The following is a 14,783-nucleotide window of genomic DNA, read 5'->3' as shown; positions in this document are numbered from 1 at the left end:
GCTGGGTTTCTATTTTCCATTACGCTACTATTATTATTATTGTTATTATTACTACTCTCGTCCAAATCTTTCTCATTTTCTTTTTCTTTTTCCGTTTCTTTATTTTTGCTACTGCTCGCAATCGGTGACGGGCGCGTCCCAGAGGCACGAGGAGATGTACTGCACGGGTGCGCGGCAGCGAAATGCGCCTTCACCTTCTTTATCGCATAAGCGCTATCGTCAGTGAAGGCGCATCTGCTGCACACGAATCGCCGGGCCACGCCCTGGTGTCGGAGGCGGAGGTGCTTCCCAAGATCCTCGTGCCTCTGATACGCGCCCGCCCCTTTTTGCAATGCGGCCCCTTCCCTGTAGCAAAACGGACATTTAAATAATTCTGGGAAGGGGTAAGGAACTAATACTTCATTGTTTTCTAGAACACATTCCAGCCGGGGGTTCGTCATCCTGATGTTAACAATAATAATAAATAAATAAAACAAACAAATAAATAAATAAACTCCCCTGGAAAACTAAATAAATAAATAAATTAATAAATATACAAATTTTAAATAACGCTTTCGCGAGTCAAGTGTTACTTTAATCTACTAGTTTATTAATCAGGTATCCCACAATTAGTGACGAGATTTTAAATAACTTACAAACTAATGACTAGAAAGTAACATAATTAATAAACTAGAGTCAAAAACTAAAATAAAAAACGCAACGGACGGTGTACGTACGACCGTGCGAATCGTTCCGTGCGAATCGTTCCGTGCGGCAATTTCGCGATGAAAACCACGAAATTACCACAGAGAGACCGGATACAACTGCTATCGAACTGCACGAGTTGTAAAGGGACTCGTGCACCTCGATAATTAACGGCGATATCAAAAAGTTAATTAATAAACTACTGCAGATGAGAACAATAGAATTCTCGAATTGTCTACCTGTAACGATCGAATTCGACCGGTACAGGAACTCAAAAACTACAGCAAAAACAGCGACTGGGGGACAGGGGAAGGTGAACTGCTATCGATTTGAACTAACGTTCGCACCGATAGCAGCGGACAGACAAAGAGGTAAACACCTACTCCGCGAGCAATACCGCGACCGCTGAAGGCGGTTCGCGGCGCGTGTTTCGAAAATCGAAACGTCCACCTGTAAACTCTAAGTACTACTTAGCGCCTCCAGGGGCACCACTCTACAGTACGCTACACTACTGCCCTCCACCGTCAGAACCAGTCACTCACCGTCAGTCTGTCGCAGTCCCTCCGCCAAGGCACTTCGCGAGTCGCACAGCCGTGCCGCACGTGGATGAACCAACGCGAACGCGGACGCGATAAAACTTTGAACGCAACACTATGACTAAAGAGGAGCCAGAATATTTTTGCAAGATGAATTATGTGGGCCGTGTCCTGCGGCACTGCAAGGCAGGTACGACCCGCGTCGGAGTCGGAGCAAGCCCCGGAGTCCGACCGATTGCAAAAATAAGATTAATATTCTGACTCCCCGATGGGGAGTGTATCAGATATTAAGCTGATAAGAACAGATAAATTGAGGTTTATTTAACAATTAATGTTCCCCCTGCCGAAGCTAGAGGGTGTTACATTTTCTTACAATATTCAGTTTTAATTTTAACAAGATTTTAGTATTTTTATGGTCCAGCAGCTTTACTGAAAGCCCATAGATTTAAGAAAATTATAGTATATATTAACTCTTGCCTGTATTTTTAAACTTGACTATTCCAGGCGTGTCACTGATAGTCAAGGACTTGGTTCTCTTGAGCCAGACCTTCCGCAGCTTCGGTATGCACAATAATATGGATAAATAAAAATACAAAAAATCCTAGGGAGAACACAATATACATTAATTACCTAGTTTCCATCGTGTTTTGGTATTTTCACAGTCAATATATATACTTATATTCATCTCACTATTCCTTTGAAGAGGAGATGCAGGGAGTTGTTTGCTATTCTATTATTTTTATTATTTTTAGGGCCTTGCACTCCGATTGGAGCATCTACTAGCTTTCCATCTTGCAATATTTACTCTTAACTAGTCGTTATCTATACTATGCATTCACGCATCCCTGTTCATTGCTGTTATTATTGGTGTTATTATTTGCGTTGCTGTTGTCACTATCTCTACTGTTTCGGTTATTGGACACCGAGTATTGCCGCACTCCAGTAACATGCTCTACATAAATGTCGCGCGACCATGCAATAGTTTCAGCAACCATCAATTTTCTCATCAGAGATGCGTATTTTGGTGAGACGCGGAGGAGATCGAGGACGAACTCGTTCCCCGGGTCCCAAGCGCCCAGTGCGCCCACGACGAACGCGTCGACAACGACTTTGTAGCCGCGCCGCTGCAAGCTATCGGCCAAAGGCCGATACTTGGCGATCTTGAGCACTCTCGCCTCCTCTACACCCGCGAGAGTGTTCTCGAAGGGCACGGCCACATCGACGATGACGACGGACCTCGACGGCTCATGCCTGACCACAATATCGGGTCGCAGCGTCGAGACCTCGTCGGTGACACCCTGGACGCGCTGGTTGACCCGGAGCTCCCCTGGGAGCCGGATCGCCCGTACGAGCCTCTGGACGAGGTTGTCATGCCTCCGCTGCCTGGCGGCAGAATGGGGGCCGCAGTGTCCGAGTACGTGGGGAAGGGTTTCGGCGTCATATCCGCATCGCCGGCAACGCTTATCATCGTTCCCCCATCGACGCGCCCCATTTAAGGGGAGCACGTCGAGGCGGGCCCGATGGATAAAGCGCCAATCAGCGAAACGGATAAACTCACCCGTACGCATGAAGCGATTGCTCGCTGCATGGCGGGAAGTTGCGTCGAACACCTTCCCCTGGTCCGGCTTCCTCAGAAGCGAGGACATCCAATACTCGGAAACGGCGGCCCTCATCCTGCTGATGACAGTTGCCTTGGCAGACGGAGGGATCACAACCCGGCATCCGTTCGGTGCTCTACACGCCACTGAGAGTTCAGCTCGATCAGCGCAATACTCCCATCGAAAGCCGAGACGTACGCTCGACCTGAGCGCGGCAGATCGCACCCTCGACCAGAACGACGAGCGCCCCGTCGTCGGCCTCGCCCAATCTCCCTCGAGCGAACCCGAGAGGTATTGTGCGAGATCCTCGTCCGTCGGATCCCGACGCAGCTTCTCGCGGGCAGCGATTTTCAACGCATACCTTGCAATTTCGGAGACCGTCGTGTCCTCCGCATTCAGCATTTTGAATGCGTGGGCCACGAGGGTAACCTCAGCAAGGTCTGCTACCGGGGGTACTCCACATCCTCCCCGAGAGGGGGGGATATAGAGTACCTCCGGGCTCGCGCGTTGGGGCAGGTTGAGCCACCCTTTCGCCACCCGTTTGATAGCTGCATCGAGATCCGACAAAAACGCTCGACGCATACTGGCCCCCCTCAACAGAAAATCAAGACGCGGCAGTATAAATACCGCCAACGTCTCAAGCTTCTGCCAAGGGGCTAGGAGGGAGCGGTCCACCGCGTCCAGGTCGCCCAGCACGCCACGGATCGTGGTGTACGGCGTCTGATCCAGCTGGACCCCAGTGGGGACACCTAGATGCTCGTAGGGTTCTCCTTTTCCCAGAGCTGGAACGAGTTCGCCTCCGATCTCGAACCCGGTGTCCAATACCTCGTCTCTTCCTCGTATATGTAACGTCGCGCATTTCTTCGGATTAAATGCAAGGCCCAGTCTTCGTGCGACGTCTTCAATAATTTTAAGGAGCTCCCGCATCTCCTCTTCATTTGCCGCCAGCAGCGCGACATCGTCCGCGTAGGCTAGTGCCGCAATTTTCTTCCCGGCAATTTCGTATCCGCCTCCTGATAATACGGCGGCGCGGATCATGGGCTCGATCGCAATATTGAACAGGATAGGGCTGAGGGGGCACCCCTGCTTTACCCCCGATCTTATGGGGATTCTCTCCGTAAACCCCTCAGCCGTCCTGACCCTCGTCGAGCAGTCTGTATATAGACTGCTGACGATATTCACGACCGTCGATGGAACGCCAGCGTTGGCCAGCAAACCAGTGATGGTGGAGTGGGGGACCGATCCGAACGCGTTCGAAAGGTCCAGCCACGCCACCACCAACTCCTGTTTCCTCCGCTGAGCGTCTTCAAGGCTAGCCTGCAGCACGAAGTTGTGCTCAAGACAACCTTCGTGCGGCAGGAAGCCCTTCTGGGATTCGGAAAGCCGTTTATTAGCAACGGCCCAGGAGGTTAGGCGGTCGGCCATTACAGCAGCGAAAAGCTTCGGCGTGGTGTCACCCATCGCGAGCGGGCGCCAGTTCGCCAGGTCATTCCGGTCACCTTTCTTGTATACAAGAACGGTGTTTGACTCCTTCCAACAGTCAGGAATACGCTCCATTTTGAGGCAGGTGTTGAAAAGCGCCGTGAGTAACTGCGCATCCGGGTCAACCCTCTTGAGGTCACCGTAGGTAACGCCGTCAGGCCCAGGGGATGAGTTCTTCATCCTCCCAAGTCGACGACGTACCTCGGTGATCTCAAAGGGCGAGACCAAGGAGGCAGTTCCTCGCGCTTCCTCAAAATGGATAGTCGGGAGGGGCCCCGGACAATCCCGAAGAGCATACATACCTGCAAAGTATTGCTGAACAGTGCTCAACAATACTTCGCAGTGTGGAGAGGAACCCTTGAGAACCTCTCGCACCGCACGCTTCCGGTTTGTCCGAAACAAGCGCTGTATGCGCGTCGCCTCCCGGACGTATTCCTGGCGGTTGGAAGGAGCTCCGGTCGCCGACGAACTGTCCGCGCGATGGTCACTCGCCTCCGCCCTCGCTCTGTTTGTTGGCCGGCCCTCTCGCCTCCTGGTGGCTGGATTTGCAGCCCGACCGGTTGACACGGCTCCATGCTTTTTGAAGAATTCCGCCACTTTCGTAGCGAAAGACTCCAGCCCCTGAGCATCGGAAACCCCTTCAGACAGCTCGACGAGAACTGACCGCTCGGCGCCTATCGCTTCCCGACTGCTTCGCTGAAGCAAGCCGGGTCGTTCGGCACCAGGCGCGCGCTCGACGCTCTGCCTGTCGGGGCACTCGACCTCGGGGAGCCGTGCTCGCCGGACCGGACTGCGCCCCATCCTCCTCCCGCGGCGCTCATCAGAGGACGCAGGGGTAACTGACCCCCACCCGCGCGCCCCCGACGGTCTCCGGGCCTGGACGTTGAGGGGTTGTCTCCTGTAGCCTTGTAGGGCTGGGTCGACTGCCCTTCTAGGGAATTCAAAATCGTCTACCCTCGACGCAGTTCTTCTCGTGCCGTTATTGGCACCCCCTCGGCCCCTCCTGTTCTGCCCGTTCTCATTGGATCTAAAAACAGAGCCCCGGTTTGACCCGGGGGAATTAGTCGCACTGTTGGCGGCATTGCTTATCCTAGGACAAACACAACAACAATCACAACAATTATTAAAACTGATCGGGCTAGTTCCCCGATCAGTTACGTCCCTAATGATTCTTGGGAGGCCCCGTCCCTTTGTCCTGGTCCCTGTAGCCTTCGGCGCCCGGACTAGGTCCTCTTCTCCTCCTCGTTCGCCTATTTCTTCAACCCGTGGCTGCCCTATCGGCGTCCTCGGTAACGGGGTCGTCGAGATTCCCTCCTCGGTGGCTTCCAGCCGTCCAGCCCTTCGCCTCGGAGCCAGCGGCATGAAACCCCGCATTTCCTCCTCTTCTCTCATCTCCTCCTTGTCCTCCTTCTCCTCCGGCGCCGCGATGACCGCTGGCGACGCCTCGGTTATCGCAGGCAGCAATACTCTCATTCTGGAGCGCCCGACTCCTGGGGACGCCTCGATGGTGTTGGCGTCCCCTCCTTCGCCCCCTTGGTTGGTCATTGGGGGGCTATCCTTCTTGCTATCTAGCCCGGGCGGCAAAGTCCTCGCCCGGGCACTTCTCCTTGTCTCTGGGCGCTCCTCTTCAGCCTGCTCGGTGGCCTCTTCTCTCGCCGTCTTTTCTCCTTTTGGGGGTGTGCCGCCTCCCACCCCGCGCCTGGTCCTGGGGGAGGTCCGAGGGGGTTCGGTGGCGGCTCTGGCAGCCCGCGACCTTGTTACGGGTGCGGACTCCAGGAATGCAACGTCTACTTTCTTCCTCGAACCCCTCGGAGATGTTCGCCCTCCCCCTACGCGCTCCGTCGTGACGGCGATTGCAGCCACCGGTCTGCTCCTTACCGAGGTCGTCGTCAGGGTGAGTGTCCCCGCCGTCGCGAAGGTGCAGGTGGCTGCCACTGTCGCGGTGGGGGGCGCTGTGGATGTTTTAGCGCCCCCTTTCTTCTCTTTCTCCTTCTCTTTTCCTTCTTCCGACACGGGTGGGAGGGAAAGAGCCCGTGTCATCCTCCGCGTGGTGATTGTTGTGGTGGCAGCCGTCTGACCTTTCGTCACCTCCGCATACGTGACGGCGGGGGTGGTCCTCCTCGATGAAAACGTTCGTTGGGGCGGGTCGGGTTGAGGTGGTTCCGTTGCAGCCCGGGCTCTTCTCCGTGTTATTATGCCCGGGCTTTTCCTTGTCGTAGGCGTTGTTTTTGTGGGGGGAGTACCAGATGTTGGTGTACTCCCCCGTGAACCACCCATTGACACCGACCCGCCACTTGCGGCGCCGGTCCCCGCCGGTGTAGTACTGGTCCGGCCAGTGCTGGTCCTGCCAGCCGTCAGTGCACCTGGTGTTGTGGTTACCGGCGGGGTTGCGGGGCTGGCCGCTACTGAGGGTCGTCCTTCTGTAGCTGGGCTGGACGGCGTTCCACTGCGCCTCGCTGTCGTCGACGTCGTATGTCCTGCCTTACCGACTGCCCAGCTCGTCAATAATGTAGTTCTCCCCGTTACCGACTTCGCCGCCGTCTTCGTGGTAGTGCTCTTCTTTGCCGACGCTTTCTTACCGGCAGCCACGGTAGTCCGGGCGCCCGTCGACGTTGTCGTGGAGCGGCGCGACGTTGTACTTTGTACGGTCGGTTGTCCTGCGGTAAGCGGAGACGGGACCCCCCGCGTCGTTTCGGCCGTAGCCTCGTCTACCCTATGTCGCGACTCGGCAGAATCCCCCCCGGCTGGGTTTCGATTCTCATGTATACTATTATTATTACTTTCGTCTAGTTCCTTCTCATTTTCCTTTTCTCTTTCTTTCTCCTTTTCTGTGTTCTTGCTACTACCCGCGATCGGAGACGGACGCGCCCCAGAGGCACGAGGAGATGCACTTCCCGGGTGCGCGGCAGCGAAATGCGCCTTCACCTTCTTTATCGCATATGCGCTATCGTCGGTGAAGGCGCATCTGCTGCACACGAATCGCCGGGTCACGCCTTGATGTCGGAGGCGGAGGTGCTTCCCAAGATCCTCGTGCCTCTGGTACGCGCCCGCCCCCTTTTGTAATGCGGCCCCTTCCCTGTAGCAAAACGGGCATTTAAATAATTCAGGGAAGGGGAAAGGAACTAGGACTTCGTTATTTTCTAAAACACAGTCCAGCCGGGGGTTCGTCATCCTGATGTATAAAACAATGATAAATAAATAAACAAATAAATAAATAAATAAACTCCCCTAAAAGACTAAACAAATAAATAAATTAATAAGTATACAAATATTCTTTAACGCTTTCGCGAGTCAAGTGCTACTCTAATCTACTAATTTAATAATTAGGTGTCTTACAGTTAATTGACTAGAACAAAGACTTACAAACTAATGACTAGAAACAACCCAATTATTAAATTAGAGTCAATAACTAAAATAAAAACGGACGAACGATGTACGTACGACCGTGCGAATCGCTCCGTGCGGCAATTTCGCGATGAAAACCACGAAATTACCACAGAGAGACTGGATATGACTGCTATCGAGCTGCACGAGTTGTGAAGGGACTCGTGCACCTCGATAATTAACGGCGAAAACAATTAATTAATTGATCTACTGCAAAGAGAACAATAGAGTTCTCGAATTGTCTACCTGTAACGATCGAATTCGACCGGTACAGGAGCTCAAAAACTACGAGCAAAAACAGTGACTGGGGGACAGGGGAAGGTGAGCTGCTATCGATTTGAACTAACGTTCGCACCGATAGCAGGGACAAACAATAGGTAAACACCTACTCCGCGAGCAATACCGCGACCGCTGAAGGCGGTTCGCGGCGCTTGTTTCGAAAATCGAAACGTCCACCTGTAAACTCTAAGTTCTACTTAGCGCCTCCAGGGGCACCACTCTACAGACGCTACACTACTGCCCTCCACCGCCAGAACCAGTCACTCACCGCCAGTCTGTCGCAGTCCCTCCGCCAAGGCACTTCGCGAGTCGCACAGCCGTGCCGCACGTGGACGAACCAACGCGAACGCGGACGCGATAAAACTTTTTAAAACGCAACACTATGACTAGAGGAGCCAGAATATTTTTGCAAGTAGATTATGTGGGCCGCGTCCTGCGGCACTGCAAGGCAGGTACGACCCGCGTCGGAGTCGGAGCAAGCCCCGGAGTCCGACCGATTGCAAAAATAAGATTAATATTCTGACTCCCCGATGGGGAGTGTATCAGATATTAAGCTGATAAGAACAGATACTATACTTTGATCTTAGCCATCATGGGGTAGGGGTTTTACGAGTGACTAAAGTTTATTGGTAGCATTATAACGCCTACTTCTTATAGAAAATATTATGTGTGACGTATTGTTGTAAAGCTATAATTCATCAAATTTTAATGTAATTATCCCAGTTTTGCATGTGCAAAAGTTAATAGTGCTCATAAGGTAAAGAGCGGATAATTCCTGTTCAGCGATTTGTTTCGGCTACAACTAAATCTAAAGGAATGTAAGGTTTGTGTAATATGCGGTTGAGGAGTGAAATCTACTGGTCGATACTTCTTATAATTCGGTGTTAGATGATGGGGTTGAGCAGGAGCTGATCAACTTTTTTAAAATTGGATTTTCGAGGGTGTTTCTTGACCACGGTATCCAACGAGTTTTCTCATGTTGGCTGAGTGATCAGTGGATCGCTAGTTCTCTCCTAGCAAGGAGACGGAGCACAGGCGGGTTTAGGACAAAATCACGAAAAGTTGGTAAAATAAAGAACACTCAGTTGACACGTTCACACAGTTATATAATAAATGCTTGACACTCTCGACGGACACTGGAGGACGATAACGATAATAATAAATTTGGTTAACAAAAGTCGGTTGAAACATCTGGAGGAAAAACGGCTAACGTTGTGACTTCGCAAGGTTCACACGGATAATGAAATTATAAAGTTAAACGGTTAGGGCCGCCTCCGAAAAGGTTGAAATGTATTTAATATACTTCCTAACGAGTAAATAGGTTTCATTCATATCTGTGACGTAATTGTGTGATTCAATGAAATAGAAATTACTTCATTAGGAAATAGAAATTATTTTATACTTTTTAGTGCATTTCGAAGTCGGCGTATTTTTTTTTTCTTAAAATTATTTTATTTCACACTTTTTAGTGGAATGGGGAGAATTGTATAGGGTACTGTGAGACACTTCTTCCGGGCTGTTGTTTGTCTGCGTAAATTCCATGAGCATAATTAAGTAAAAGACAACATGGATATTCGTTTTTTAATTTTTGTTTTATTAATTATTATAAAAACTGATTATTATTAATTATTAAAAAATTGATATATGTGCTTGGGGCCGCCTATCCCCCCCCCCCCCCCCCCCCCCCTCGGCCGCCACCCCTCGGCCGCCCCCCCCCCTCCACCGCCACTCCTTCCGCCGCGCCGTCTTCCGCGATACGAGTTCCGCCGCGACCCTGCGGCTACTCCTCTCGCTGCAATGTAAAATTTGAACTGTTACATAGGTTATACATTTTTGGAATTAATTCTTTATTATGTACGACACGGATTTGTTAACACTAAAACTACCAGCGTACAATGTACATATAAGAAACTTTAAACAATTAATTTTGACCCCTTCGGTAGTTGTAGTGTTAATCATTTGTGTGATAGAATCTGTTATGCTTACCACGCGACGCACAGAGGTCCCAAATCGCCAAAACGTGGCCAAAACCCCAAAAATTAATTTCTCATTTCTAAGGTTTTAACCATCGAATGGTGTAAGTAAAAGGCATGAGAATGCAAGGAAAAAACGGAAAAAGGCCATGTGTTCATACCTGGGTTTATGACTGTTCGGGACACCGGTTAACCGCTATTTCAGGTCGTCCGCGCGTTTGAAAAAACTTTCTGTTTTCATCCCTGTTTGATTACTTGACGACAAATTTAAACGACTGTGTCTCCCGAGCATATTGTTCGTCCTCTACCTCTCTGTTTCGAATACAACGTACACCGTTCTTTCGTTATACCGCGAATTCGTTACACTTCGAATACCAGCGAGCTCAGAGAGGTTATAACCACCAAACCCAACAGACGTAAAATTGATTAGTTAAGCCTACTCAGCGGGCAATTAGATTTCAAAGTATTATTAAACAATTTGGTGCGTATTTCATTGTTCTTTTGTGTTCATCTTTGGTTTTTTTTCCTTTTTTGTCTCTGTGTGAATAAACGTTCGGTGAACTTTAAACTTTGTGCAATCCGTGATATTATTCTGCGCGAGTATCCTCCTTCACCAGCGTACGAAACAATGACTCTGTACGAAATTTGCCTTTCGACGAGTCATTTGTCGCTAACGTTTCAGTACGAAATCTAACGCCAACTTGTACAGTTCATAATTCGTAGAAAAGTGAGTGAATTTTAATTTTGAAATATGGACGCTATTCCTGGAAGTAAGTAGATCATTTCTTATTACCTACATAATCATACATAATAACTTGGTATTAAATAATTTGTAGACATTGATTACTTAAACAAGAAGTAAAAATTAACATACGAACTTGAGAAAGGTTAGTAGGAAGTTACATATCACGCAATATCACGCCAAAATTTTTTTCAGGTTTGTAGTTAATACTTCTATCTATCAAATTTTGCAAAAATTGGCTGCCAAAAAGTGCCTATCGACTTGTAATGACTCTTCATGTATTGACATTTTCGCAACTTGATCGCGAACGGTGAAGTTTCTCATGCAAGTTCAAAATATGGGAGAGTTGTATATACATAAAAGTTATTTGATATTGAGGAGCATATAGTGTAACAGACAAAATTTTTGTATAGAAATTGTGAAAGAGATTTGAAGGTCAAGATAATACTTTTTCATGAGATCATTTAACTTTTAATGCATTAATCTTTCGGTATTGGCATTCTCTATAAAAAGGTATTAAATCATTTCTGTCGAAACATCAATAACGTAAACGATAATTTAATTTCAATATTAACTTTCGTGTGCTGATAGTCACTTTGGACATTCATGGTCATAAAAATTTCAGTCGCAGCCCTCCACGATTAAATAGTCGAGAGCTAAATTTTGCATTTTGTATATTATTCAATACTTTAATTGTATTAATTTGTAAAATGTATTTGTTTATGTATTATAATTGTACTTTTTCTTTTAAATCTAGGATCTTGTGATGACGAATTCCGAGTTACAAGAAAAGAAGTTTTTCTTATTATAAAGGAACATTTACACAAAGAATTCAATGTGATAATTGATATCTTGGAAAAAGAATTGTCCGAGAGGAGTGGATGTTCTATTCGGATTATTAATTCGGATATGAAAAGTGCGTTATCGAAATTATTTTACGCACTGAGGAGCAAGTGGCAGTCCGTTAAAAGAACGGAATCAATTTTTTTCACAAAATTTGAAAAGTGGCTCAATGTATCGATAGGTTTTCGTAAACCATCAACAGCACTGAGTACTTCAACAAGTAAAGGAGGTCGTCCACCGTTACAATTTGCAACTTCCAGAGAGAGATCTAAAAGAAGGAAAACCGAGAACATTCGCTCCAAATTTTCTGTCGAAACGTTAACGTATGCGACACAAATGAGTTTACGCTCATCGGGGGAATTAGACGCTGCAAAAGTTCTGGTGGATATAGCTGGCAGTCCATCGAGAGCTCAAGAATATAGGAGCTCAATATCGACAACGGAAACTATGCTATCCGGTGACGCGGCACTTTCGCTGTTAATAGAACAGAAATTATCAAAAAGGCAATATGAAGGTTTGAGAAGAATAGGTAGAGAAAATAATTGTTGCTTGTATCCGCCATACCGGACAATATTAGAATCTAAACGCCGATGTTACCCAGATACAGCAGCTATTATTATTACGGAACATAATGCTGAAGCGAAACTCCAAGAATTGTTAAATCTCACCACGGAACGCATTTTGTTGTCGCAAAGTGAAATGATAAAGGGATTAATGCCAGAGAATGTACATCATGTAAGCCTTACATGTAAATTGGGTTGCGATGGATCTTCAGGGCAAAGTTTGTACAAGCAAAAATTTTCGGATCCAACAGTCAAGTCAGATGCAGATATGTTGTGACCTGGTATTTTATACCCGCCACAAGGAGCCTCCTCGGGAGACCGGACGGGTCATAGGTCGCCGTCAGATACCGTCTAGAGAGAGAGAACGAAGCGCGTATAATATCGTAAGAACAAATTCTGCCGCTATACTATTTTATATGTACCGCCGGAGAATGACGTCACTGTCAACGAAGGAGCGACGTACGTCGATGGAAAACGCCGCTGCTCTGCCGCTACCCCGCTCGGATCCTCCGATAGACGAAGAGAGGCAGCGGAGTAAGAGGAGAGAACCCAGCGAGAAACCGACGTACGCCGAAGGAAAGTGCCGATTCCCTGCCGCTTCCCCGCTCCGGCCCTACGATAGAAGAAGAGAGGCTGCGGAGACGGAAGAAGCCCTGCCGAAGAAGACTTCGACAGAATTCGGAAACTCCTGCAGAGGGTGGGGGTAGTCTACGAGGTGTCCTAATACCGGCGCAAGGGCTCGCGGATCCCTATTCTGTATCTGGCAATTGCCGAGTGCTTTTTGTTACGTTTCTATTATCGATCCGAGAGGAGAAATCCCGAGTTTCCGCGCCCAGTGTCTGGACACCTTGGTAAGCCCCCTCAATTACCGCTATATATTTGTAAAAGAGCGCGAAATCGAGGTCGTCATATCGTGGGTTGTAGACCACCTGGCTTGCCATTCACGGGCAGGTTCTGCAAAGTGTGACCGGAGTGGCTTTGTCTCGTAGGGAAGTTAGTTTAAGTTAGAAGGGTAAAAACCCGGGGGCCCCTGTCCGGGACGGTCGCGGATCCCGACGTCCGGACTGTTTCGTGTCGTCGAGAGATCGCTTCTCGATTTCTCGAATCGCCACTCGGCCGGATCACCGAACCTGCACCGGGGAATGGTACAGCGTAAGCTACAATCAAAGTATCGTCTTGAGTAGGCCTTTGCCAATATTGTACCCTCCCACGTCTCGATTTCGCGAACTCTTGGTACGGGAGTAGAACGTAAAGTGCATGTTTGTCGTACCGGACATTTCGTGTTTGTCGCGCAACTTCTCGCTTTCTCTCTCTAGATGGTCCCCGATACAGAATCGTTCCGCGTGTAGAATTAAATCGCGTCTCGTATAAGTTTAAGTGCGTTAGATTCCGTTGCGTTTAGTATAATTGCGTTCCGTTGCGTCTCGTCGCGTCCCGTCGCGTCTCGTCGCGTCTCGTCGCGTCTCGTCGCGTTTCGTCGCGTTTCGTCGCCTTGCGTTCCGTTAAAATAATTGCGTCGCGTTTTGTTAAGTATTTGCGTTGCGTTTCCGTTAGATTAGTCGCGTCGCGTACCGTTCCGGGAATCGAGGAAATATCAAAGATTGTATTCCGCTTAGGAACTTGCATATTTCGCTTCCGTGGTTAAAATCTCGCGGATCGTATCTCGGCCTTCCGCCGAGAGCGTTACGGTTAAATCAAATTCCGATACTGGAGCACACTGTACGCCTAGGTTACTTAGATTTTTAAATAAAACACCGCTGTTAACAAATACCGCTGAATTGAGGTTTCTCGCGAAATATCCCGAATCACGTACTCTCGTCCGCCTCCGCGTCTAGCTCCTTTACCCTTAAAGAATCCCGCCACTCTACCATTGCGTTCGGATACTGAGCTACCGAGCCGTCCCGCCGCCGATTCGAATCTTCCGCGTTTTTCCGAGACCGGCATAAACGGTTTTCCCATCTTTCCGCTCTAGAGTCTCGTTTCGCGTCTAAGTTCTTTATCGCGACGCTGAGAAGCGTCTGGCGCCCAATTATCAAATAAAATAAAGCGATATCGAACGGGTTCGGATCGGGCGCCGAAGTGCTACGCGCCCGGGAATCCGCGGAGGCGCCGCGGCGGTCATCGTCGCGCGCACAGTCAGGAAGGGCCGATCGAGAATTCGCGAGCGAGGCGGGGTCGCGGGCCGTTACCGAGCTAGCCGCGAAATACCGTGTAGTAACATCAATATTTAAATTCCGAAACATAAGAAATTACTTCAACGGAAGGATTAGCGAAAAGGTTAGGTGCCCTGCCTTGTGATCTATACATCTATTTCTATTTTTTTTTACTTGATTTTTTTCCATCTTTTGATATAATATTAATATATAATTCAAAGGCTTTTCCAATCAAACTATCAAATAATACTTGATGGGATATGTAGAGGTAATAATATTTAAAATGAAACTGAAACACAGTAGCTTTGAAAAGAGTTAAATAAATGTGTTGTTTGAAAGAAACGATTTGGAAGGAATATTTTAATTAAACCTGATTTATGAATATCTTAATAACGCAATATATTTTTGTACGTGTGAAAAATTTTAAACCGGAAAAGCAACGCATTAACATTGTTAACAATTGACCCGAAATGAATATCGCGACCGAAAGGGGATGAGGTCCGCAAAGGAAACAGTACATCATTTAGTAGTATTTATTTCACTTTT

The 14,783-nt window shown here is 48.4% G+C and overlaps 1 non-coding gene and 1 pseudogene across 1 annotated transcript; both read right to left on the bottom strand.

The window, feature by feature from the left end:
• Positions 1–1,374: 1,374 nt before the first annotated feature.
• Positions 1,375–1,549, bottom strand: LOC143266174 (U2 spliceosomal RNA; annotated as a pseudogene).
• Positions 1,550–8,379: 6,830 nt separating this feature from the next.
• Positions 8,380–8,571, bottom strand: LOC143266172 (U2 spliceosomal RNA). Its single transcript, XR_013041251.1, has one exon. It is a non-coding gene; the product is annotated as a U2 spliceosomal RNA (small nuclear RNA).
• Positions 8,572–14,783: the final 6,212 nt, after the last annotated feature.

Source organism: Megachile rotundata, unplaced genomic scaffold (genome assembly GCF_050947335.1).
Source record: "Megachile rotundata isolate GNS110a unplaced genomic scaffold, iyMegRotu1 scaffold0057, whole genome shotgun sequence".
NCBI classification, from domain to species: domain Eukaryota; kingdom Metazoa; phylum Arthropoda; class Insecta; order Hymenoptera; family Megachilidae; genus Megachile; species Megachile rotundata.
This window is presented reverse-complemented; position numbering and strand designations above follow the sequence as displayed.